Below are 25,722 nucleotides of genomic sequence, written 5' to 3'. Positions count from 1 at the left end.
CTGTTACCTCTTAGCACTCTAACGCAAAAATATATTTACAGAATTACAGGCACACATACGCTCTCCCTTAAGACTATGGCGCGATAGCGGTTTGTGGTCCTCTTTACTTGCACAAATATTCCTTCGCGTACAGTCGTAAGACACTTCATGTGAAAAGCCTTAGGAAAACAATAAAACCACCGCTTATTGACTAGCCGTACGAGCTTACCTCCCGTGCCCTAGTCGATAGCAAGTCGGGCTCACAACCGAAGGACTGTGGGTTCCAAATGCGCTTAGCACTTATCATTCTTGAAAATATTATTTGAGCGAAGTTATTTACTTTTAAAATTAAATCATTCGTTACTAGCGGCGACAGAATTTTATTCACTCTCACTCTCAATGCATGGCGTAACATTTAACGTGAGCGGGCCCGGCACGGTGGGTCAGTCGTTATGACACTCGGCTATTATACCAATGGATGCATGATCGAATACCGGCCGCTGTGGGCTCTTTCCAATGGGGGCGAAAAGCTAGGTGAACGTGAGCTGTGCGACCTCAGGTGGTCGAAATTTCTGGAACCCTCCTGTGCGTTGTCCCCTTTGGGAAGTTATATCCTATAAACCAAACTAAACCTTTAACAAGAGCGTTGCACGTTATTTAATATTCATGCGTGAGGACGTGTGTCTCTGCTGACACTTATGGCGCTGTCGGCCGGTCAGGATTTTTTAGTTTAGGCAAAAGACTCCGACAATGACGGCGGCTTTTCGACGACACAAACTCCTTCAGGCTGTCGCGTTAATACGAAACGGTACTTGATTAGATAGACTGGCGTTATAAATGTGCTGAATGCAGTGGTGACGCGGGCCCGCAATCCAATGCCCTTAACCTTCGAGACAGTGCCCATTTCTGAGCAGGCGTTGTCCCACCTTCTTTTTCTCCACTCACCCAGGATTCGCAAGTTTACCGTAAGGTTTTCTTTGTGTGTGTGTCTGTAGGGAGGGGGGGGGGGGGAGGGGGAATCAATGCACAGGCGCAAGTGCTAGAATATGAGTTATTAATGACAAAACATAGCATCACTCAGTGGACAAGAACTGCAATGTGTGAAAAGAGGTGGGAGCTTCCATACTTATGCGAGCCGTGCCTGCAAGGCAGTGCCACTCCCTGTTCTTGATATTTTTTGCATTTTGCTGCCCTGCAAAAGGGCTCACCTTTAAGGGGGAAAACAAAAGCCAAAGCATAGCTGTAGGCAGCTGCCGCGGACTCTGAAAGTGCAGAATCCAGGATAATTCAATGGAGCGGTAACTTCATTACCTAGTCGGGGAGCACGATGAAGTTGTGTCCACATAATTGGGATACGAGCCAGGCGAAAGCAGGAGGTGTTCTCAGCGATACTTAGTATCAGCGCCTTCTTCCTGCATGTTATGCAATTACGCTGGCTATTATGTCTGTGTGTACACCTATTTATAAGTGCCATCTTGCTATTCGCAACCAACTGTAAAATAAAGTGTGAAATTAACAAATCACATGAACTCAAGTTTCTGCAGTCGGTGCGCCTCGCCGTATTGAAGTATTTCTGATAATGAATTTCCTCCCTAACATACATACATACATGCATACATACATACATACATACATACATACATACATACATACATACATACATACATACATACATACATACATACATACATACATACATACATACATACATACATACATACATACATACATACATACATACATACATACATACATACATACATACATACATACATACACACATACATACATACATACATACATACATACATACATACATACATACATACATACATACATACATACATACATACATACATACATACATACATACATACATACATACATACATACATACATACATACATACATACATACATACATACATACATACATACATGCAGGCATACATACATACATACATACATGTTCACAGTAAAAAAGACAAACCGAAACAAATTTGCTTTTTAGTTCGATTATATCGCGACATACAAAGACAGTCTTTCTTGGCTAGTAAAAACAAATTTTTCGTGTGTTTCAAGAACATCACCCCCTACAGCACAGGTTCTACCTTTTAGCAGTACAGTCCTATTAGCCGTTTCAATATCTGAACACAGTGCATTTTATACAAGCCAAGGTGTAGCTTCCTGCTACAAAAGATTTATTTGTTTATCTGCAAAGGCACCAGTGATATATAATCACATATTCACTAGCAAAATATGCTATATTTGCTCATAAGCATACGTTCCGTGAATGTTAGGCATTCTGCATATCGGCGGCTATTTACTGAAGTCAGCAATTTAGAAAAAAAAATGAAATGTGAGCATAACAACAATCAAGGATGAAAACAAAACAAAAACACGTTTTGAATGTTAGTGCATTACTTCTTGTCTATGTACAGTATTTTCTTCGCGCTGCTCCTGGTAAAAAATGCATGGCCTCGCTAAAAATATTTTGAGACCACACGATTCACTTTTCAATCGCGCAGTCATCACTTGCGGTGTCCTGGAAACTCTGAAGGCCTGGGTGCGTGAGGCAAATGATGTCCCCCCTCGCCCCCCTTCAATTAACTGCTTCAATGTACCGCAAAAACCAAACATATGGATCGAAAACAAATACTCTTCACCGGGTACACTTTTTTGTTGTAATTGCAGACTAATAGTCTTCCTGTTTTCAGGCTTCGAGGCGCAGAAAGAGTAGAATCTGTTAGGTATTTTTTTATAGGAACATTTATTTATCCGTATAAGCCGCATTCCGCACTTATCCTATGTTTCTACCCGTGTCATCAGCATTAGATTTTTTTTTTTTTGGTGAGAACCAGTTCCCTGGGGAAGAACTGCTCTTAAACAAAAGGTTAAATCAATGTTGGCTTGTGTGAAAATTTGGAACTGGGAATACAATGCCTATGCGCTGAGGATATTTCATTCGAATATTAATGAAAGCGCATTTCTAGCCTCGTCGAGGTAGCCTGATTACTATACTGAAATAAATGTGAAGAGGTGCATAGCCATATTATTATTTTATTAAATATTTTCTCGCTGCAATAATTAATCGTTTACTAGGTCCTATTATTGAAGTTTTTGGTATTATTACGCTGCATTATTGAGCGGCGAACATTTTTAATGCCGTGGTACCGGTGAAACACACTAACCCTAAGGCATATAGTTCACGACATCCAGATCTTTACTTCCATATATTTTACGCTACTAACAACGGTTTATTATTTTTACATTATAGCATTCAAGAATTAAACCTGAACGAAGTTTGCATGTCCTTCTCTATCAGGGGACATTGGGCCACTGAGCCATATTCAGAAAACGTCAGGTTACGAAACAGTGCTGTCTGCCTCTACACTGCTAGCATACGAATCTTGTCAATCATGCTGCTGAAAGCACATCAGCTCAATCGCTTTACAAAATGAAATAGCGCCGAACTCTCAGGAAACGCACATAGTGAAGCTCGCCTCTAAATCCCAATCCTGCCAGCGGGTATTTTCCTGTAAAGCGTGCTTTGTCTGTTAAGCAGCTTTGTATAAAGAGAAAGCAAATAAAGGGATCGCTGTTAAAAGATGTTTTGTAGGTTTGGCATACATAAGGTCTTGGTAAATATGACTCGCTTGTTAGTGTAACTGAGAGACGAACATTAATGTGCACGCGAGCAATATTTTAACCAGCTCTGACTAGCAGACTTCAGGCGCATTGCAGGCTCGACAGCCTGGCGCCACACTGAACTCAGACAGCCCCGACAAGCCATTGCCGCAACGAGTGGGTCCAGAGTCGCTCGTTGCTATGGCGAGTTTGTGCTACTGAGCACGATACCAAGTATTAATGTACCGTCAAAGCAAACGAGATTTTGTAATCCATAAATTGCAGCGCTGCCCCCCCCCCCCCCCCTCCCTTTACGTACATGTAATACATCAAATAATATATGTGCATTATATGTACTTTTGCTGTTTAAAGTGAACGGAAAGCAATAAAGTGATAAAAACAATTGCATCAGCCTCAGTTCATGATTCCTTGACTAATAATGATTGTATGAATCATAGTGTTTAAATAAATCTTGGCCGTTACGCTTTGTATTCAAAACAATTGTTCTTTTTTTAGGAAATGTTGCCTCGCATTTAACTTGAACGCACCGACTGATATTATATGTAATACTACAAAAGTTATTTTCGCCTAGTGTTACTCTAAAGAAATCGAGCTCAGTCAATGAAGAGAAAGGCACACACAAAATCAACATCCTGTCTTGGTATGTCAATCGAGAGCATACCGGACCCCGGGCGTTCAGCAGGGAAGCGTCAAGGGTTAGCACTCTAAGTGAAAAACATTTAAGCGAGTGCCCTGGTGAGAACAGAAAAAAAGTTCTTTTATTTAGGCACGTACAGAAACAATTCTACTTTGTACTAATTTGAAATATCGCCAACCCTTGGCCATTTTTTGAGCACTATACTCTAGGCTTACTGAGAGGTTTCCTGCAAAAAAAAATTAATGGAGGCAACATACAAGTAGTGCGACCTTATTTTTCTTTCCTCAACTTTTCATGTATCGGGCAAATGGAAACATTTACTTGTTATTCAGCTCATCAAGCGTACGTATGGCAGGAGTGATGACCCTCTCCCCATCCCCACACACAGGCACATGTGGCAATCAAGAAAGTCACTGTAGCGAGCTTCACGTCTGCCACTTTCATAGCCGCGTTCCTGCAAAATATTCCTCGTTCAAATTTAGGTAATCGGCACTGCTCGCGCACATATAACAGCCAGAAGAAAGGCACGTCATATTTACCGAAGTGAGGATAGCTCTTCTTGTCCCGGCTTCATCGCAGAACCAGGCACTGAAGTCTGGGAACTGTGCTTTGGTTTTATTTTGACTCGTTTTATCTTCACAAACATGCACGTAGACTGGATTGACTACGAGCATGCTTTCGTGATATAATGCTTTAATCACTGCATAGCAAATTTATTTTGTCGCGCATTTAATGTTGAAGCCGTTGTGGTCAGAACTCTAATCTTTCCAATCTCTTCGATCTAAGAGAATTTAAAAAAATGCCAAATATGAGTACTGTTATACCCTTGCGAAAGACCCTTGGTTAACCCTTCAGTTTTAAAAACAACGTGTCTGTGTGCTGCGTGCAGCTTTGGTGTATGATCTTCTTGAAACCGACCATCAAACGCAGTTAAGCGCAGTTAAGCATCGTTTACGAGAAAAATATTTTTGTTACTTGCGACATATTGCAATTACGTGCTTAATGTTGAGTCCTAAACGCATAATAACTTAGTACGTTTTCTTTAAATACATTTGTGGCGGCGCAATGCTGGGATCAACGAACCTTGACTTCATCTCGTGTGTGATCCAGAGCTGATCGTAATATTTACCTTGAGCGAAAACTCATTTTTTTAGCAAAAAAAAAAGAAGAGGACAAGAGTGAGTTGCCTAATAAAAGAAGGAACAGCACAAAAAAAAAAAAAAAACAAGATGGAAAAGATAACTAAGTGACAGAACAAATGTTTCAATGGTTATTTTTTCATTTCGGTTGCATGCTCACTCCAGGCTTGCGAAAACATTGATGGGTTACGACAGCCGAAGCGAAGTATTAAGTATGAATGCTATATATGTTCAGTGCTGTTTTGTTTATTTCATTGACAGAGTCAATCAATTGGAATCAATTGGCTTAATTTTATTTCTCTTGCCTGCGGCCCTTTTATATTTTGTCTGTAATTATTGGGTCGCACTGAAGCCGGTACACCCCCCCCCCCCCCCCCTCTCGGAAATGGGCTTTTTGATAATATAATGTTTTGCACGAAAACTCGAGATAGCGTGTTTTGTGCGGGAACTTAAAACCTGTAACAGTTTCAAAGTTTTTCTGAAGAGGATTCGCCTGTGTGAGGGAAATATTCCGAGCTGCAGCCGAGTTTTTATCAGCATTTGTTCCCACCGTCAGCTGGACGGGCGCGCAAACAGAGGGAGGGCTAATCAAAATTCGGGGGCTGCTCTCAATATTAAGAATGAAATTACGTGAGCATACATCACCGCGCTTCAGATAAAAACGGCATTTTTTGTTTATGCATGGTATAACATCACAGAATAGAGTATTTCTTTCTTTTTTTTTAGCTTTAGGTGTCGATTTCAGTCCTTTATTGCCCCAATCATTCGTGTTGCTTGTATAGATAAGGATGTTACATTTTTTTTATTTTCATATTTTATAACATTTGTAGCCATACGAAATGAGTAGTGCATTAGCAAGTAATAATAAAGTAATAGCTAGGTTTAGTCTTCTTGCGGCGTCTCTCATAGCCTAAGTCGCCTTGGGGCGTTAAGCGCTATAAACCAAACAAAACCACACCAAATAAAACTAAACAAAACCTAATCTTCTTGCTACTGTCTTTCTTCCTTCATAACGCAGTTGCCAGACAGCGTTCAAGGGCTTTTTCTTGTTACCTATTGTTTAGCTAGAGCTGCAAGCTGCGGCGAGCACCGCAGCGCAGGTGGGACAGAGAAAATGCACGCACTTGCGCCATTGATCGGCGAGGAGTTCACTGCTATAGAGCGTCACGATTTGTAACAAAACTTGAAATTGGGCTAGATAGTGCATTGCTTGAGCGCGTGTCCTGTGTCTGCGTCTCTTGTGTGTGTTTCCTGCTCGCTTTATCTTTAGTCACGTTTGGTAACGCGCGCGTCTTTTGGCGCGAGATATTCCAAATTTGTTCAGCCACATCGCTGCGGGTAATTAAATTTTTGATGTTCTAAAACTCGGTACAGGTGTTATTTACTGCCGTGTGGAAATCTTATATTGCTTATCGACGCCTGATTGCAATAGATTAAAAAGGTTAGTATCAGAAATTCTTTACCCAGCTTACTGCTGAGCATTATTAGCGTGTTTTGTGATGTCGACAACATTAGTACAATTGTGCAGAAGGAGGCGTATTCATAACTTAAAAGATTTTTTTTTTGTTAATTGGGCGCAATTAGTGTGCAAGGTGATTGGGATAGCAAAAAGAACTACAGCCTTCTCGATCATGAGCTGAAAAAGCGTTGTTAATCCGGCTCCATGTTTCCCTGGCTTTTCTTCGACGGAGCTTTCAGAAATCCTAGCGGGGCACCATTCGCGGCATCTGCAAGATGACATCTGCAAATGATCACAATCTGTTTGCATGTGGCTTGTTTCTAGATATTGCCAAGTAATCATAAATCATAAACAGCAAATCATAAAACTTTATTGCAAAAAGTATACCTGCTTGGATTTAGGGGACTATTTCATGACCTATTGAGAAGTTATTTAGAAGATCGCTCACAAGTCGTAGCCCTTGATTCCACCACAGCCGTTAGCAGCCGTCAGATGTTGGGGGCTGGGGTTCCGCAAGGGTCTATCCTATCACCATTGCTTTTCAATTTATTTATCAATGACTTCGCGTCAGCAGTAACAAATGCCTTGGTCTTTCATTACGCCGACGATACGGTTTTACTTACGAAGAATATTTCCTACAAAAGTGCTGTTGCTTTACTACAAGAAAATATCTGTATCGCAATGAACTGGTTTTCCATGAATGGCCTTTTAGTAAACCAACAAAAAACAAAGTTGGTCTGTTTTAGAAACCCATTGAAAACAACTGTACTGAGTGAATTGATTTTTTTGCACTCGCGCAATGATAAAGACTGCCATTGTACTCCAGTCGAAAATGTTGATTGTATAAAATATCCAGGGATTTACTTTGATAGCGATCTCTCATGGCATATAGCCACATGACTTACGTTTCTGGCAGATTACGTAGAGCAGCATGGTTACTGTTTACAGTTAAATCTTCGCTTCCTTTATCGGTAAAAAAGACAATCATGCATGCACTTGCATACAGTGTTATAGGATATGGCATCACAGTGTTTGCGCAATCTTCGTAAAGGTGGCATGATCGGGTAGACGCTCTTCTAAAATATATGTTGAAAAGTGCCGCCTGTGAACATTCCTTTCCCTTTCAAGTAAACTTGTTTAATTTTCTTGGTCTTCCGTCCTTTGAAAGTTTATATAAGACTACTGTTATTCTTCGGCACTTTTGGAATCCTGCTTTCAAGACGAGAGCAGTTTCTGCCAGAACACTACGGAATTGTCAGCGCTACACGGTCGCCAGATACGCGACCATGTACGGCAAAGCAAGACGATGTGTGTATGTCCCTACAATATTCAATATGCTTCCTGATCAGGTGTTGTCCGCTACTTCTAAAGCCACCGTAAAACAAATGCTCCAATCTGTGAAGTTTTAATTCGATATGACGCAGGAATCTTGGAAGTTTCAATTTTTTTTTTCATTTTTTTTTCTTCTCTTTTATACAATGTATCTTCCTTAGTATTTGCATTTCAGTGTGTGTGTGTACTTACCATGATATTTTATTGCCTTTACATTTCGCCGCCGATTTTGCCAGGCCTAATCCTGCAAGCCTCCTCTTGGCTTTGACAGGCCCGAGTCTGCTTGTATCCCAATGTGTTGTGGCAATAAATTATTATTATTATTATTATTATTATTATTATTATTATTATTATTATTATTATTATTATTATTATTATTATTATTATTATTATTATTATTATTATTATTATTATTATTATTATTATTATTATTATTATTATTATTATTATTATTATTATTATTATTATTATATTACTGCATACGGGAATGCATTGATTCAATATTTGATTTTTTTTTTGCCGAGTGGGAGAATGAAATTCAGCAATGGTTGATAATACGGTATTATCAGAAGGAAAAAGGCTTTGGAATGCAGGCCCCAAAAAGTTATTTCAGTGAAGTCATGTAATGCAATTTTCTAAAACATTTTTAAGCCTGAGTGTACATGAAATCTGCATCCAGCGGTAAGCAATGGCACATTTTTTTTTTTTGTGTGTGTTCTGGCACAACGCATCCCATACGCTTTTAATGTAATTAGTATTTAAAAGCCCGAAACGTAGGATACTAAGCGTTGTCTCCAAATCTCGAATCAAGATTGCTCACACTTCTCTTAGAAACAATCAAATGCGACTCAGTGGACATCAGACAGTGTTTGATGATTTATGCAGTACGATGCCGTTACAGAAATTACGACTTCCAACACAGCAGCAGCCTTCTTTTTTTTTTTTTTGAAACAATTTTTTTCGGAAGAAAACAATCTTCGCATTTCGAATTTCAAATATTCCAACTTTTGAAGGCATTCAGCGCAAAAATAAAACAAAAAAAAAAGCAGCGCACGCAAGCCTAAAGAAGAAACAGGCCCTCTGAACCAGCTCAAAATTATATCATATACAGCAAAACGTACGCGTATGAAGTGGTCACTCTGAACCAGCTTAACATTCTCGTCTTCAACAAAATTTACGTGTATGAAGTGGTGACATTTTTTTTGAAAGCCTGGAAGCACAATAGCGCTAACATACTCTATGCCTATTTATTCCTTGATGCATTAAACCTCGCATTAAAGAACAAAAACGCTCGAAATAAGTCATAGGAAGGCCATGAAACAAAAATTATAGCGAGCGAGGATATGGTAGTTTAAATCAACCTCTGACATATTGAACAAAGAACGAATAATTCCACCTTATATCTACATTGCCTAATGAGTGTCCCTCCACAGAATGATGCTAGAACCTGCACGCTGTTCCCGTTTAGACCGGAAAATATAACGCAATGTCGCATAATGAGCCCCGTCTGCCCCAGTGTCCCCACTCGAGCAACGTCTGTATTTATTAACGCTTCACGTACAGCTGGTCGTGACGCAAGGAGGTAGCGATGCTCGCTGTCATGTTCCCCATCATTTTGTTTCTTTAGTGAAGCGCGAACAATGCCTGGCTGGCGTAACTTCATCCATTGGCGGCAAAAAGCACTCGCTGGCGTGTCCAATTGCCACATGGCGGTTCTTCTTTTCGCAGGAGCAGCAGCTGCTGCTGAGTGTCATCCCCGCCTACATCGCAGCCGAGGTGAAGCGCAGCATCATGGTCAAAATGGCCGACGCGTGTCAGACTTCGGCGAAAAGGAGCCGCCAGCGCTTCCACGAGCTGTACGTCCAAGGCCACAACAACGTCAGGTGGGTGTCAGTGCATGCATTTGCTCTCACGCAGGAGGCGAGCGCACGCTTCATTTTTCCCTCGAAGGCAGTCCTCGACACCCGCGCTCTAACGAATGCTAGCAGTTACATATGGTTTTATTACCGATGTTCTGCCGCAGCTGATAGGTCCCCCAGGACATTTCAGATATCAACAAAGAGCAGGTATAGTTTGCGGTGTTCCAACCGAAACAGCCTTGCTTCTGCTGTCGCTTGCCAAGTGTCCCAATCTGCACTATCCTAGCACGTGTGCGCCCATGTGTCTTGAAATCGTTGTTCCGTGTAATTTGGAGTAATCGCCTTTTAAGTTCTCAAAATATTTAGAAAATACCTAAAAAAGCACCAATTGAGGACCATTAAATGTGATGTGTAAAATATTTTACTCGTGATATTAGCTGCGCTAGATCAATAGACTGTTTCATGAACTCTAATAAGCAATTGCAGATATCGTCAACCTTTATTAAATCTGTGCTGCTCGTGTGAAAGCGGCTTTGATGTTATTATTCCATTCAGGACGCAAACGATGCCGGTAAACTAAATTTCAGTGCAGCAATGACAAGCTTTCACTGCATTCATCGGTTCCTTTTCCCAATACTGCTTGAGAGACCAAGTCTACGTGGAGTATTGGCGTAGAAAAAACGGGAAACATTTCCGATTACCATCGCGTCAGCAGTGCTTTATACACTGTAAAGTTACGAGAAGGTCGGGCTTGGCGAATCAGGATTTATTGGAGATCTGAAGCCCTGGTCGCACACTGTAGCGAACCACACTCCGCGATGACGGTGGGTATCTGCAAGAGAGAGAACAATGAAGATGAAGCAATACGTTTACCCGTGTGAAAGATGAAGCGCCACGCAGTGCTCACACTATTTCGCCCGCGCAGTTGAAGCGGCCAGCCTGGCCGCAATTAGTCCGCTGCATTGCGTCGAATAAAAGGCTTCATGCGTGAAAAGTGGACAACTTCGGTGCCACGGTAACGACTGTTCGGAGGAGGGTAAACAGGGGAGACGCGATAGTTGACTGGGGAGGTTTTTGCAAGGACTGAGTAAGGACCAATGTAGCAACGCTGGAACTTGTCACAAAGGCCAGGAGTGCGTAATGGTGTCCAAAGTAACACCTCGTCACCGGGACGGAACGAAACTTGGCGGTGGGTTGCATCATAGCGGCACTTGTGGTCTTCCTGGCTAGCTTCAGTGTTGATGCGAGCAAGCCGGCGAGATCTGGTCATTCGGAAAATGAACTGGTCAGAAAGAGAAGATGAGGAACTGGCTTGTGTAGAAAGAAAAGAGACATCAAGAAGGGCAGCGAGAGAACGGCCGTAAACGAGGAAAAGCGCGGTGTAACCTGTGGTCCGCTGTGCAGCCGTATTGTAGGCGAACGTAACAAAATGAAGTATTACGTCCCAATTTCGGTGGTCCTGGTCGACGTACATGGACAGCATGTCAGAAAGCGTGTGGTGGAACCACTCAGTAAACCCATTGGTCTGTGTGTGATAGCTGGAGGTCAATTTGTGATATGTGGTTGAGGCTTCAAGAACTTCGACTGCAATCGTAGACAGAAATGTCCGACCACGGTCACTAAGAAGTACTTCAGGGGTCCCATGGCGCCGTACGAGGGATTCCAAAAGAAAGGTCACGACCTCAGGCGCTGAGCCATTAGGCACGGCAGCGGTCTGAGCGTAGCGTGTTAGGGGGTCGACGGCGGTGACAATCCAGCGATTACCTCGTGCGGACAATGGAAGTGGCCCGTATAAGTCTATGCCAACAATGGCGAAAGGAGTAGCAGGGCAAGGTAGCGGCTGTAGTAGGCCAGCAGGAGGAGAAGTCAGCCGTTTGCGGCGCGGGCATGGCAGACAAGAGGCGACGTATTTTGCCACGCTTGAGGCGATGCCTGGCCAGAAGTAGTAAGTTTTGTGAAAGCCTAAGTGACCGGCTGTAGCATCATCGTGGAGAGCCTCCAGGATATGGGTGCGAAGCTCTTTCGGGATAACGGGGACCCAACGGGTGCCTTCAGAGCAATAAATATAACGGGAGAGCACGCCGTTGTAAAGTTCGAACTTTTGGAGTTGCCTGCGCATCCTAGCGGTGGGAGGGTGAAAAGCACCGGTAAGAAGGTCGATTAGGTAACGGCAGTAGGGACTTGCTCGCTGGTGTTAAATGATGGCGTAGCGATCTGGAGCAGCGGCAGCAGGAGCACTGGTGATGTTTGGAGCTCTGGACGACATTGGGAGGTCGAGGTTTCACGCAGTAAGGCGCGAAGAAGCACTAGATGGTGATTCTGGAAGCGGGCAACAGGGAAGAGCATCGGCTTCTCGATGTTTGCGACACGACTTGTATGTGACATTGAAGGGGTATTCCTGCAAACGCAGAATCCAACGGCCCAGGCGTTCAGTCAAATTTTTGAGGGTTGATAACCAACAAAGGGCGTGGTGATCGGTAACGATCGTGAAAATAGCAGCCGTAGAGGTGGGGGCAGAATTTCTGAACTGCCCAAACGACGGCGAGGCACTCTTGCCCAGTAATGACGTAGTTGCGTTGCGCTGGCGTTAGAGTTCGACTGGCAAATGCAATCACCTTTTAACGAGAAGAAGTATCACGTTGCACAAGTACGGCGCCGATACCGAGGCTGCTGGCATCGGTGTGGAGAATGGTGGCAGCAGTGTCGCCGAAGTGAGCGAGAACAGGGACCGAAGTGAGGGCTGTCTTCAAGGTTTGAAAAACTTTTTCGCATTCTTCGGACCAAATTAAAGTAGTACGGTCGGTATCGCAGCGGTGGGGCAGCAATGGTAGCGAAATTGCGAATGAAACGGCGAAAGTATGAAAATAGGCCAAGGAAACTGCGTAGATCATTTAGTCCGCTGGGGGCGTGCAAAGTTCCAAACCGCTGCAAGCTTGTCAGGGTCGGATCGAATGCCATCGCGGCTGACGAGGTGGCCCAGGATCTTGATTTCTTTCTTGGCAAAATTACTCTTTTTTGTGTTCAGCTGGAGACCGGCGGATACCAGGCAAGTTAATACTTGATCAAGACAGTATAAATGATCAGAAAAAGTCGCAGAGAAGATAACTATGTCATCCAGGTAGCACAAGCATGTTTTCCACTTAAGTCCTCTACGAACACTGTCAATTATGCGCTCAAACGTAGCGGGGGCATTGCAAAGTCCAAAAGGCATAACATTGAATTTGTAAAGCCCATCGGGAGTAGCGAATGCGGTTTTTTCTTTGTCGGCTTCTTGCATCGGAATCTGCCAGTAACCGGAACGCAAATCCAAAGTGGAGAAATATTCGGCGCCCTGAAGACAGTCGAGGGAGTCGTCAATTCGTGGCATAGGGTAAACATCCTTGCGAGTGACTTTGTTAAGTGCGCGGTAATCAACACAAAAATGCACGAACCCATCCTTTTGTTTTTTTACCAAGACGACTGGAGATGACCAGGGGCTAGCTGAGGGCCGAATAATGTCTCGTCGGAGCATATCATTCACATTATCTTCTATGACTTTACGTTCTGATAAGGAAACACGGTAAGGGCAGCGGCTCACAATAGAAGTACCTTCTGTAATGATGCGGTGCTGTGCAGTAAAAGTTCGGCCCAAGGTCGGAAAAGTGACGTCAAAGGAGGCTTGGGGTTTTCAAAGTAATTCCTGCAAAGCTTGGCAGTGAGCCTCAGGAAGGTCAGGATTGATGGTGCCAAAGAGCACACAGCGAGAGGCATCGAAAGAAGCGCTGGTGAGGAAGAGGGGCGGTAAGGGCGGTGAGGGACACCGGGCACAAGGAAAACTGTCCCTTTAGTCAGCACAATGTGCTGTGGGGAAGTGTTCAAAGCAGCGACAAGCGCTTTGCCGTGCTCAAACCGAACAAGACTTGGTGTCAACGCGATTCCACTGTTTAGATTGCGATCAGAAGGCCCTATTAGCACATCCCCGTTATCAATGTCAGTAGAAGTAAGCGTGACAAGTTCGCATCCAGGGGGCAACACCGAGTCAGTAGCGGCAAGCAGACGATGACGGGGCTCGGGAAGTTAAGAAGACGGATCGCTCTCGTTCATGTACACGACCCTGTCATGACACGAAATGTTGGCTGATGCGGCAGACAAAAAATCCCAGCCAAAAATAATTGGGTACATGGTGGGCAAATTGTACATGGTGGCGGACACCGTCAACAAAAACTCGCACAGTACACTTTGCAGAAGTTCGAATGATTGCACCATTAGTTCCACGGAGTTCAGATCCATCGTAAGGCGTTTTCACTTTTCGCTAGCGGGAGCACAAGTCAGTGTGTATTACACAAAAGCGGCGCCCGTGTCAACCAAAGCCTGAACAGGTAAACATTCAACCCAAACTAAAATCATATTGGAGGGACATTCCGCAGGATTTTTGGGATGGTCGAAGAGTGCAGTTTTCCCTCCTAAAACTGCAGGTCCGTTTTCTGATAGAAGGGGAGTCGTCAGAGAAGCTTGGCGTAGCGGCTAGGTTGAGCGGCGATAAGGCGAAGGAGAATGGTGTCTTGAATGCCTGTAACCACCAGGCGGAGCGGAACTTTTTGGTGGGGGTGTTGAACGTCGGGTATAATCAGGGAATGAACCATGGTTGGAGCCGGAGAAGCGAGGAGGGTAGTCCGCTTCAAATGAGTCGTAGCCGCGGCGTTCATTTTGGAGCCTGCGACGACAGAAACGGAGAATATGGCTTCGGTACCCACTGTAATAACAAACAGGGCGGTCTGGGCGCAAGGTGGGATAGTATGTCGGCGCCGCGGCAGGTGGTGCCCATGCGGCGACATGAGCAGTAATAGACGTCGGTGGCGTAGGCGCTCCAACTGCAGGCGGCAAGGACGTGACCTGGGCGTACGTTGGCACATGACAGGTGGTAGGAGCGACCGGTGTTGAGGGGGGGGGGGGAGAAGTCATTGAGGCCAGCTTCCCTTTGACAATGCTACGCAGGCCGGTACTTGAAGGATGTGGCTCAGATGCAGGGCGGCACAAATTACCTTGAGCCGAGAGCTCTTCACGAAATAATCCGCGAGCAAGGGCACGGAGGTCGGAGTCGGTAGTCGAGCCAAAGGAAGTGGGATCAGGCTGCAGGTGTATTGACTGTAGTTCGTCAAGGCGTTGACAAGTCGATATGATGGCCTCGATGGTGGTAGGGTTCTGCACGGCCAGGGCGTTAAAGGTGAGTGGCCCAATACCTTTAAGGACGTGCCGAACCCGCTCGGCCTCTGGCATGGTGTCATTTATGCGCCGGCAAAATGCAAGAATGTCTTATATGTACTGTCTTTGCCGAAAGTTACCAGGCTGCCTGCTCCGCTCCTGAGTTGGGTGGCAGAAAATTTGTACCACTTCTGAAGCTGTAAATGTGTGCAAACTAAAGGTGAGCTCCTGTCCTCACTTCTTAACCTGTTGTGATCCTCTGGAAATTCATGTTGGCTATAAAAGCGAAAAACGCACCATGCAACCTCTTACTTTTCGCAAAGGCGGTACATGTCACTTCTCACTCCGAGTCTGTCATGCACAAGAGGCTAGAGAATCCTACATCCAGCAGGGAAAATTTCATTAGCCAGGCCATCAACGCCACCGTGCGTCACTGCCTGTTGAAGCTAAAGGAACTTTATGTACGACTTCACGGGGCTGGGACTTCGGTGATGCAATGTTCCTTCGTGCACCACTTCATGGACGTTGCGTAACAACGCCCACGGTTTTCCCACCAGGCCACCGAAGTCGTCCATGTCAGCATCCAATACTGCGAATCCTGAACTAACCTCAGCCAGGCCTGCCTTGTCACCCAGGCTCTCCTCATCCTCGTAGGCGACCCACTACAATTCTTTCCTGACAAACGGGCAGCGACAGTAGTGGTGGTAACTCCGCTTCCAGCCTTCCTTGCGCAGCCGCTCCTGAATCTCGACGTGGCTGAGAAGTCCGAACTTGTTGGTGCGTGGCCCAGGACTCCGGATCCCGACACCGCTGCGCCGCACGGTGCAGGCTCCTGTGGCGCAAAGTAAAGGAGACACCCGCGAAGGACACGCTCAGCACAGCCTTGCGGAAGTCGTCTGTCTCGAGGGCGATGTCATTGATGGCGCGCTGCAGGCTGTACTGACCCTGGAGCCAGGCACGAAGTAGGGTGAGCATCGGGATTCCACACGTGGCAAGCGGGAAGCGGCGTGGGTCGACCGACCAGTGGCCGTCCACCAGCACCACGTCCAGGGTCTCGCAGATAGACTGCAAGCAGCCGTGTATTTAGAGGGAGCACAACCGATACGAGGAGATTATCTACCGCGTAGGCGTTGCGCAAATCAGCCAGCAGCACGCTTATGATAACCCTGTGCTCCTGCCCCGGGTGCTTCGAGTAGAGCAGCAGCCCCTGAAAGGTTTTGCGGCGAAGCCTTTCAGCCGAGTTTCGCACGAATGTCACCTGTGTGCGCAGTCCTTTGACTAGCGTTGCGAACCGCGATCCGTCCTCGCAGCTTCCTCCAAGGCATGCTCACGGGGTTAACGGCGGCTGCGAGCGCTTCAGACCAGCGATCCTAGCGACCAAAAATATGCGGGGGGGGGGGGGGGGATCTGCTGTCGGTGTTCACATGACAATTGGTGTTCAAGAGCAATTAGTTTCTTAATGTCATGTTTTCTTGAGAACCTACAGACGCCGACATAAATGACAAAACACAGTACAGCGGCTATAATCAAAGTTCGCCGTCCTTTGAGTGCTCTGTCTACTTTTGTGTTGTGTCTACGTCTGCAATTTAGCTAGGAAATATTTGAAGCCTTTATCAACTCCACCAACATGATACTTTATCCAGCAAATTGCATTTGGAAATCCATGTCTTGATTCCTTATAATAAGCTCATTTGCGAACCACTTAACTTTTACCCTTCCTAGTTGTATCGTACAGCTCTTGGACGCCCGTTTCTGGTAGGAGCCTAGGCGATGTCCCCCGTCATGTTACCGGTCTAGCGAACGACGAGCGCTCTCGCTTTCACACTCGCAACATAGGAATATTGAAACGCGATATCGCAGAAGGTAGAAGGCAGAAAGTGAATGAAGTAGACTGGTTTTGTTTGGTTTATAGGTTTTAACATACCAAAGCGATTCAAGCTATGAGAGAAGGCATAGTGGAGGGCTACGAAAATTTAGATCACCTGGAGTTCTTTAGCATGCCCTGACATCGCACACCCCACGGCGCCTTGCTTTTCGCTTCCATCGAAAAGCGGCCGTCGCGGTCGGGATTAAATTCTGCATACTTGGGGACAGCTGCCGTGATTCCTAACCACTGCGCCATCCCGGCGGGGCAAAGAATATAAGGCGCGGAGGCTAACACGGTAAGAATAAACGAGAAAAGCGCAATAGAGGAGGGGCACTGCTAGAAAGCTACTGTCTGCGCACAATTGGCACGAAACGTACGGCTCGAGTAAGGGTTCAGCACACTGCCGAAGCCGAAATCCACAGCCGCCTCTGTTCAAGAATGCGTGTTCATCAATGGTATGTAGGTTCCAAAAACGCAGCACTCAAATGTGCAGTTTCGGGAAGCATACTCATTAGTACTTGTTTTATTACGTTAGCATAAGAACCCTAGCCACCTGTCAGCAAAAATTGTCAGGTGTTGTTTTCGGAAGCCACAGAGAAAATGACCGTGTCATACTTACAGCTATGAGCGGATGTCTAATCCACAGAAAAAAAAAGCATCCTTTGATTGCCTCTGCTTTGGCATACACTCAGCCATCGCCGTAGCCTTTCTCTCAACCTTCCAGCCTCTCGCTGTGTGCTCGCACCGCAAGCGTCAGTTTGCGCAGCTGAGCACATAGGGTACCACAAATTCTTGGCGCACGTGCTAGTTGAATTATCACAGCGCAAAAAGAAAGCCATGAGTCATTTCGTTCAAAAAATTGAAAACCATTTGATATTGCATTCCTCAACGAATCAATCGCATTGATCATCCGTGAAATGTTTTGAACCTAGATTTTGTGATCGTTTTCTAAGCAAGCGCATCCAAAGGACCACGCATTTAAAAAGGCAGAGCGCTTTAGGTGACGATATATAGCCGTCATTTTATAACCGCTGTATAAATCGATGAAACAGGGCTTCATGTTGTGAGCATATATATAGATTCTCCCGAGTAATGCATGTATAAATTGCCGTATGTTTCAACAAAGCGCCAGTACTACTGCGTCCTTCCCTGAAACAAACGCACTGGTGTTGACCAAGTTACATCCAAATTGAAAAGATTTTACGCAAAGGAGTAAATTCCCCCCCCCCCCCTCCCTACCTTCCACGCATTATAACTGAAGGATTCATAGGCTGGTAAAAGCTACACAGGCGATCCCTTTGATAGTATGGTGAACTCTATCAGCCTATGTTCTGGCAGGACTGACACTGCTCCTAACTGAAGCCCTGTCATCAGTGCAAGGCGTCTATATATTGCCAGAATGCTGGCTGCATGCCTTGAGGTTCTTTTCCACCACATTTCATTGCCCTGCTAGTTTGTATGAAATCTTCAACAGATTACGACGAAGGAAGCTCAGTGGATGGGATCTTCGTGACCAACAAGCATATGTCTCAGGCAGTATACGACATTGCGTGATGCTTCAGATTTTCCCCATTCTTTAAAGAAATTAAAATTTGTGACAGCTGGGCCCATTTATTAGTTCAGTTGTAGACGTCTCCACTTCAAATCCAGGCGACGACTTGAGGATCGCTTGGTAGCATAATGACTACCGCAAACCTACGTGGCTGGTATACGTGAATGTGATGTAGTGCCTGTCTGCATAAAATTGTGTTCACAAATAAAGGTACGTAGTCCACATTTCCGAAAGAAATTTAGTACGGGGTGGGGATGATTTGCCATGCCCGGTTATTTGTTACAGGTTACCAAGCGCGGTGAGCATAATCAGAAATCAGTTTTGCTCTAGAGAGGGTTTGGGAGGAAATAAGAATAAAGTTATAACTGGATGATCAAAGACTTGATGCAAAAATTCTTGGTAAATTAAGGTACCATCGTTGACTAACTAAGTGCTTTAGTTTTCACACTCGTGAGAGATGTTTTTCGGAAGGTTGAAGCAGATGAATTTGGGTGTTTCTGAGTGGTGGATGACGGTTCTGGAGGGAGGATATGTAATCAGGAGATGGGTAGAGTGTGCGGAAAATGGGTGGCAGACCGAAGGCAGACCCTACCTAAGGATTGGATGGGAAGGCGGTTGATCAATATTTCTTCATAAGGACAGCTGAAAGTGCCACCGCATCTTTGAATGTAGCTTTTCTGTCTTTTTGTTTTGTTCTAGGTCTGTGTGAGCTTCTAGTTAGTGGATATCGTTCGGGGAATGGCTGTTCTTGAGGGTAGAGTTTGGTGGGTAGGTGATGGAGTGCGCCTTGGAGGGTGATGGGCGGGGGTGGTGTGAGGAGTCCGATCGAGGGTGGCGATCAGTATGTGGACAGCCCCCTTTCTAGGGATGTGGTTAAAAGTGACAGGTAGGTGGCACTTATGGAGCAGTGAGGCTTTACTGCCCAAAGAGATACAGACAGACGGATGGACGGAGTTCATTTCGTATATATGCAGGATGTTCCCCCAAAGATTTTACGCTAATAAAAAAGGGAGGGGTCTTGTATAGATTATCAAAGGTATCATTATCAGCACCGCACATGTAGCTACTCACCCGCTCGCAGCTGTGCCATGCGCACTGGTAGGCGTGGTTGGTGCTGCAGCAGCCGCACGGTTGCTCTTTTGCCCGTGTGAGACCCCATAATTTGCCATGCTGAAGCACCGATCCGAATGGCATTTTTGAAATTCCAAAAGCGGATATTTAAAATTGCTTACGATGGGCTCTAAGTCTCTCAAAAACATGAGTCTAATCTTGATAGTATAACTATTAAATGTTTGTTCACAGGCCTCCTAGTTTGCACATGTTGATCAAATCGTTGTGCATAAACCACTGGAAATGCTATACTGAAAAACATGGCCTTATAACACTAAAAACCCTGTTTAGAAGTGGGGGAAGTAGTTGTGCGACGCCCTGCATAGTATTGCGCTGTGAAATACAGCTACACTACGCAGCGGCAGATATGATCTCGAAACTAACTGAGCGTTCTATTCGAAACTGTTGGGCCGCAAGGAATGACGTGCGAAATTAGCAGAAAGAAACGAAAACTGCCACATCGGGATCGAAAAATGCATAGCGCGAGGTTAACCAACCTGCACTGTAACCACTGCGCTTAACCATCAAAGATCAGCAAGCATGAGCATTTAACACCGAAGTTACCGTTCCACGTGCGGAAGTACACATGCGCTGTATGAAAGTTGTTAGCATCCATCGTACGGTGGTTTTTCTGAAGCACCAGTTAGAAACGAACGTGACAAAAGTTCGAGAACAGCGCTCCTTTAAATCAAAACCATCTCCGGCATTTAATGCAAGTAGGACTTTCGCGGAAGCAAGTTATAACTTCATTACTTCAGACATGACCGCACTGTCACCTCAATGTAAGTTGTCCTCAGCGTGTCATTTGCTGCTTTGTGGCCCATTGTTTTACGCATCAGGAGTTACTGTCCAAATAAAATTAATTATGGCTAGTTTAGCCAGCATACAGTCAATCCAACGCCTACAAAAGTGTAATTATAGCCAAGCGAAGCAGCACTCGCACTCAAGAATTATTCTCGCCATTGTAGCAGCAAACAAACTGGCTAAATGTAAATAATGGCAGAAAAGAGATGCAATATGACTCGGTGAGCTCGCCGCCTGTTTAACGTTTTGAAACTCGAGGGGCGCTTCAAAACGAATGCACACGAGACGCCGCCCAAGAATGTGGCATAAATATTGCTTCTCAGTGGCAAAGTGATCATTTCTCTATTGTCTACTTTGGAAAACACACTTGTGTTTTCCGAAAGGGCTCTGCATATTTATTGCTTTTAGCCTGAAGCGCGGACTCGTCGTAGCGGCGAACCCGGACGCTGTGTTCCGCGACTTGAGATGCCAGCACTGCTAAGGAAAGAACGCAGACCAGGCAAGTCCGGTATTATTTTACTTTGTGCCCGAGGAATTCAATTCTTTGGCTGGGTAATAAGCCTCCGGCAGGCGCTCTTTAGCTATTATTTTATATCGGGCTATGGCATCACTGAAAAATTCAATCCAGGGCTCGTCAGAGTAACATCTGCAGTTCGCTTGAACGATGACGCGATTCCCTAGGGTTATTTATTTAGCCTTAGCTCATTTTTTTGTCTCCGCTATCGCCGAGGCTAGTGATTAAAGTTTCACATAGTACGGAACAAGGGGAGGCGATTCGGTCTCGGCTGTGTGTCTGTGTGTTTTTGTTGTTCGTTTGTACCCGTTTGCGTCGGCAGTTTCATTCCGTTGAGGGACGATTCTCTCTTCAAGAGACAGTGATGCTGAAAACAAACCCATAAGTGAATGATTGAGAAAGGATGAATAAATGGTACCTAGCCGTACTTATGCCAAGAAACGCTTTAACAAATTGCTATAGAATGACCATTGCTTGAAAGCTGTGCTGCTGCGACTTCGAACTTATAAAATTGAGGAAACATGCTTTATAACTTCTTCGTCCATATGTGCCACATACAGGATACTGATATATTAAGAAGCAATGTGGTTAAAGACTCTACATAAACGCGTAAGAATGACGCCGGAAATTTATGGCCCTGCACGTGCTCCAGGGTTCGAGTGTAGCTGTGACGGTTGAACGAAAGGCGCTGTTTTTGCTGCATAGGATGCGCGAATTGTGCGAGGTAGCGCACGTTTTGAGCATCGTTTTTCCCAGTGTTCTATGCGGAATCACCTCCCGGTCGCAAATGAGCTTTTTGCGACGAGATGTTTCTAAGCTGTCCATCCTGACCAATTGCACGTACGCCGCTAACGCATTCAACTTAGCCCACTGGCTGGCAGATAACAAATGCCCGTCTTTTTTTTATTTTTTTTTTGCTAGCTTTTAATGAATGACAAGAAAAAGCCGGAAAACGCACATAACAATGCCTAATTTTCTTCTGAGCAGTGTACATTTATAATCGGCGGAAAAAAGCAATAGATTTTGAGTCAGATGCCCTTCACAGTTTTAGCCTGTTTTCTATAGCTCCAGAAGATACAGCATGCCATGCAGGCTACATCGCATAAAAACAAAAATGGAGCGCCTGAGGCTCCATCTCCGCGCCCTCTCGGCGGGTCCCTAACTACCTCAAAAGTTACTTGCGGACTCCTATATCTCGTGTGCTTGGAGCCTCACATGTTAGAAAGTGTTATACAGAGCTAATACGAAACTCCATGTGTAAAGACTCGTTTCAGGGACGTTCTCCTACCTGGCCCCTACTTTTGGATACAGATGAACTCTCACTTAATACAAAAAGGAGAATGTTTATTATGCTTACCATGCTGCATCCTGTAAACAGCACATGTTCGTGCTGTAGTATCAGCGTGACTTCGTTTGTAATTGCAATTTGATCAAGAACAAATGAAAGATAACAGTAGAAAAATTGCCCACTACGCTTGTAGAAAGAAAATTACGATGTCTCTAGTTCTTCCGAGCACGCCAAACCTATTTTTGGTTTTCTATCACCCTCTCGGTGAAGCGTTCACTGCTAGAGTAAAGTTTTCCGACCTCCGGTGGTCACAAAAAACGACACTTTGGAGAAATAGGTCTTGCCTGGGCTTGGCTACGGGAAGAAAGGCGTCGGACATGTGGAAAACTGAAAACGAAATTTCCGAACGCATCCCTTATTGTCCTCGTATTGGTTGCCCTTTTTCTGTCGGCCAGTTATTTTTGTTAGTAGTCTATCTGCACAACTACTCATTAGGCAGTAAGCCAGAACAGGTGCACGTCTTTTCTTTTGTCAAGTGAAAGATCAAAATGCGCCATTTGAGAAAAATATGCTGTGGGCAGGCAGCATCTTCCATCCACGGGTAGCTGTAGTTTCACGACTTCTTTCTGTTGTGCTAATGTCCTCAGACCATTTCTTTAAACGTACCAGTTGTAAACCCCGCTGTGTACCGTGGCTGTCCGCAACTCTTGAGGCCGTCCTGGAGAAGTCATACTTGGGGCGCTTGCTAAGAATGCTTGTGACCGTGCCATCAAGGCCCACGAAGCCGTAGACAATGTCGTCGCAATACTACACTTTTAGGTCCTCGATGATGAATCTTATCGTCGGCTGCCACTCCACTAGGCGGTTGTTGTAGAGGCAGAATACGCTGTGCCCTTCAGATCGTATAATCGCAAATGCGACGGCATACCCCCTTGAATCGGGTCGGGCAGCACCACAAACTTATCGGCGCCCTCCTCACCGGTCAGTTCGTGTGCGGTTGTCCCGTAGTATCGTCCGCGGAGGTATACTTTACGGACGCCGTGTACTAGAACGGCGCTAGTCTTGTAATTATCAGTGGCGCTTACAGCTTTCTAATTAAGCATCGATAGGCAGATATGAGCTTTGGTAGATCTCTCGCGAAAGTGCCATTTCATGCAAAGTTACGCTGTCCTCGTAGCAGTGTAATTATTACGGAAATAAAAGGTCGTCAACAAAAGCGCACATGAATACTGAAATTTGCGGGCATATTAGTTTACTACGACGAATGGGCGCATGCATGGATGGCATAGCCTTTATTGCGAGCGAGACATGCAAGACCAAGGCTTCAACAGCTGACCTGATCCAAGTACTGTTCACCCTGCCGGGGTGGCGCAGTGGTTACGACGCTCGACCACTGTTCCCAAGGACGCGGGATCGAATCCTGGCCTCGGCGGCAGCTTTTCGGTGGAGGCGAAAAGCAAGGCGTCCGTGTGCTGTGCGATGTCAGTGCACGCTAAAGAACCCCAGGTGGTCGAAATTTCCGGAGTCCTCCACTACGGCGTCTCTCATAACCTGAGTTGCTTTGGGACGTTAAACCCCACAAACCAACCAACCAAGTACTGTTCAGCGTTCACAGCAAGGTTCCTGAAAAAACCATGCTGCGCTGCGCAGACGTTTACTAACAGAATCGCTGCTCGTATTATGCAGAGTAACTCAGTATCGGACCTCTGTGTTTTCCACAGAAGAACCAGGGCTAAATCAAAAATGAATGCCTAATGTTGGGACCACTGGCAGTTTTCATTGCGCAGAAGCCTACAACACATCACTGAAAATTATGTGGAACAGCTGACAAGGCCCAGACAAAGGACTAAATTAATGAATAGAAACGGCAGACAATACCACAAATATTCCAACGCAGTAACAGCGGTCGTTTCATTTACTTATGTGTGATTATAATCTAATTAATTTCAGAATTACATGTCTTCTGCATTTCGGTAGAATAATAAGATACTTTTTGGAATCACGATAACTACCTACACGTTGGCTAGTCCGCATGGCCTAACTTCTACGTGCCCTGCCCTTAGTCTCTTCATCGTAGAGGTCAAGTCTTGTGCAGGACAGATGCTTTTTTTCAGTGATACCCAATCATCCTTTCTTCCTGTGCGTATACTATTTATGGCATGCTGGGCTTCGATGGGAAAAGCAAACCGTCTGCTCCTGTAGCGCCACCCCTTGAAAGGAGGGCGGTGTCGTGGACGCTGCTCATTGGACTAAGGAAAAGATAAAAGCCCTTAACGTGCGCAGACAGGTGGCAGTCTACAGCAATCCCTGCACGGCGTAGACAATTAGCTAGGGTAGCTGTACTCGTTCTTCTTCTTCCCTTTTGCTTAAGCGCAGCAGCCTTATTGTAGCCCCGTTCAGCTTTGCTTTCTTCAACAACCTCAGTTCTCCCCTCGGTGTCTTTCTTGCTTTCGAAGTTTCTGCACCCGCGCTAATTCTCTCGACTGATGCGGGATAACGCGATGCTCAAAAGCAGCGTATGTAGGTTCCGCCACAGAAATACTACCACTGAGCAGCCCTTTACCTCCCTTCCCCCCAATGCTCTGTTCTCCTCTCTAATAAAGTTGATAAACGTGAACAGGAAATTAATGAATCAAGTAAAGGTAAGCAATGCGCGCGTTGTGCCGCACTCTCTAAATAACGAATGTAACCTTAATGCTTTTAAGAAGCGTACTGAACTTTGTTAAATGTTGTTGAGCTAAATATATGAACTAACGGGACCCTCTATGGGAAGTCTCAGACGTCCTACAGCTGTCTGCAGTAATAAATTTTGATCCTGTCTTTTAAGGTTCATCGCAGATGACACAAATTTAAGCCCGGTAGTTACTAATGTATGAGAAAACAAAAATTAGAGCGTTTCTTAGGTGTAACTTAAGACGAGAACAGCGAAAGCCTACCTTCCCTCTCCTGTTAGTTGCCCCTACTTGTTTGCCTCACATTATTTGCCTCTTACCATTTTCGTCGTATCGTTTGCTTGTTTCTCTTCCGTTTTTTTCTTTCCTGTAATTATTACTTATAACTGAGTATTTTACTTGTTTCCAGTCCGTTGCGGTCATTCAAGTTGTAGTTTCACATATTGGTCTTATGCAGTCATTAACAGTCATGATGAGTCATGCTTAGTCATTATAGTCATTATCACTTATCGCTAAGCATTTTTACACGTTTACAGTCAGTTGTGGTTATTCAAGTGGCCATTTGACACACTGGTCGTCTCGTAGTCATGATGAGCCATGCCTATAGTCATCGTAGCCATTACCACTCATAGCTAAGCATTTTTACTCATTTCCAATCAGTTGCTCTCATTACAGGTCATTA

General features: G+C 45.0%; 1 pseudogene; it reads left to right on the top strand.

Annotated features, from left to right (window-relative positions):
• The window catches only part of LOC146202690 (uncharacterized), a 303,761-nt pseudogene that overhangs the window by 123,880 nt on the left and 154,159 nt on the right, over positions 1 to 25,722 (top strand).

This window comes from Amblyomma maculatum, chromosome 1, assembly GCF_055883805.1.
Source record: "Amblyomma maculatum isolate TAMU_Amacu chromosome 1, ASM5588380v1, whole genome shotgun sequence".
Classification (NCBI taxonomy): domain Eukaryota; kingdom Metazoa; phylum Arthropoda; class Arachnida; order Ixodida; family Ixodidae; genus Amblyomma; species Amblyomma maculatum.
Note: the sequence above shows the minus strand (reverse complement) of the source record. Positions and strands in the feature narration are given on the sequence as shown.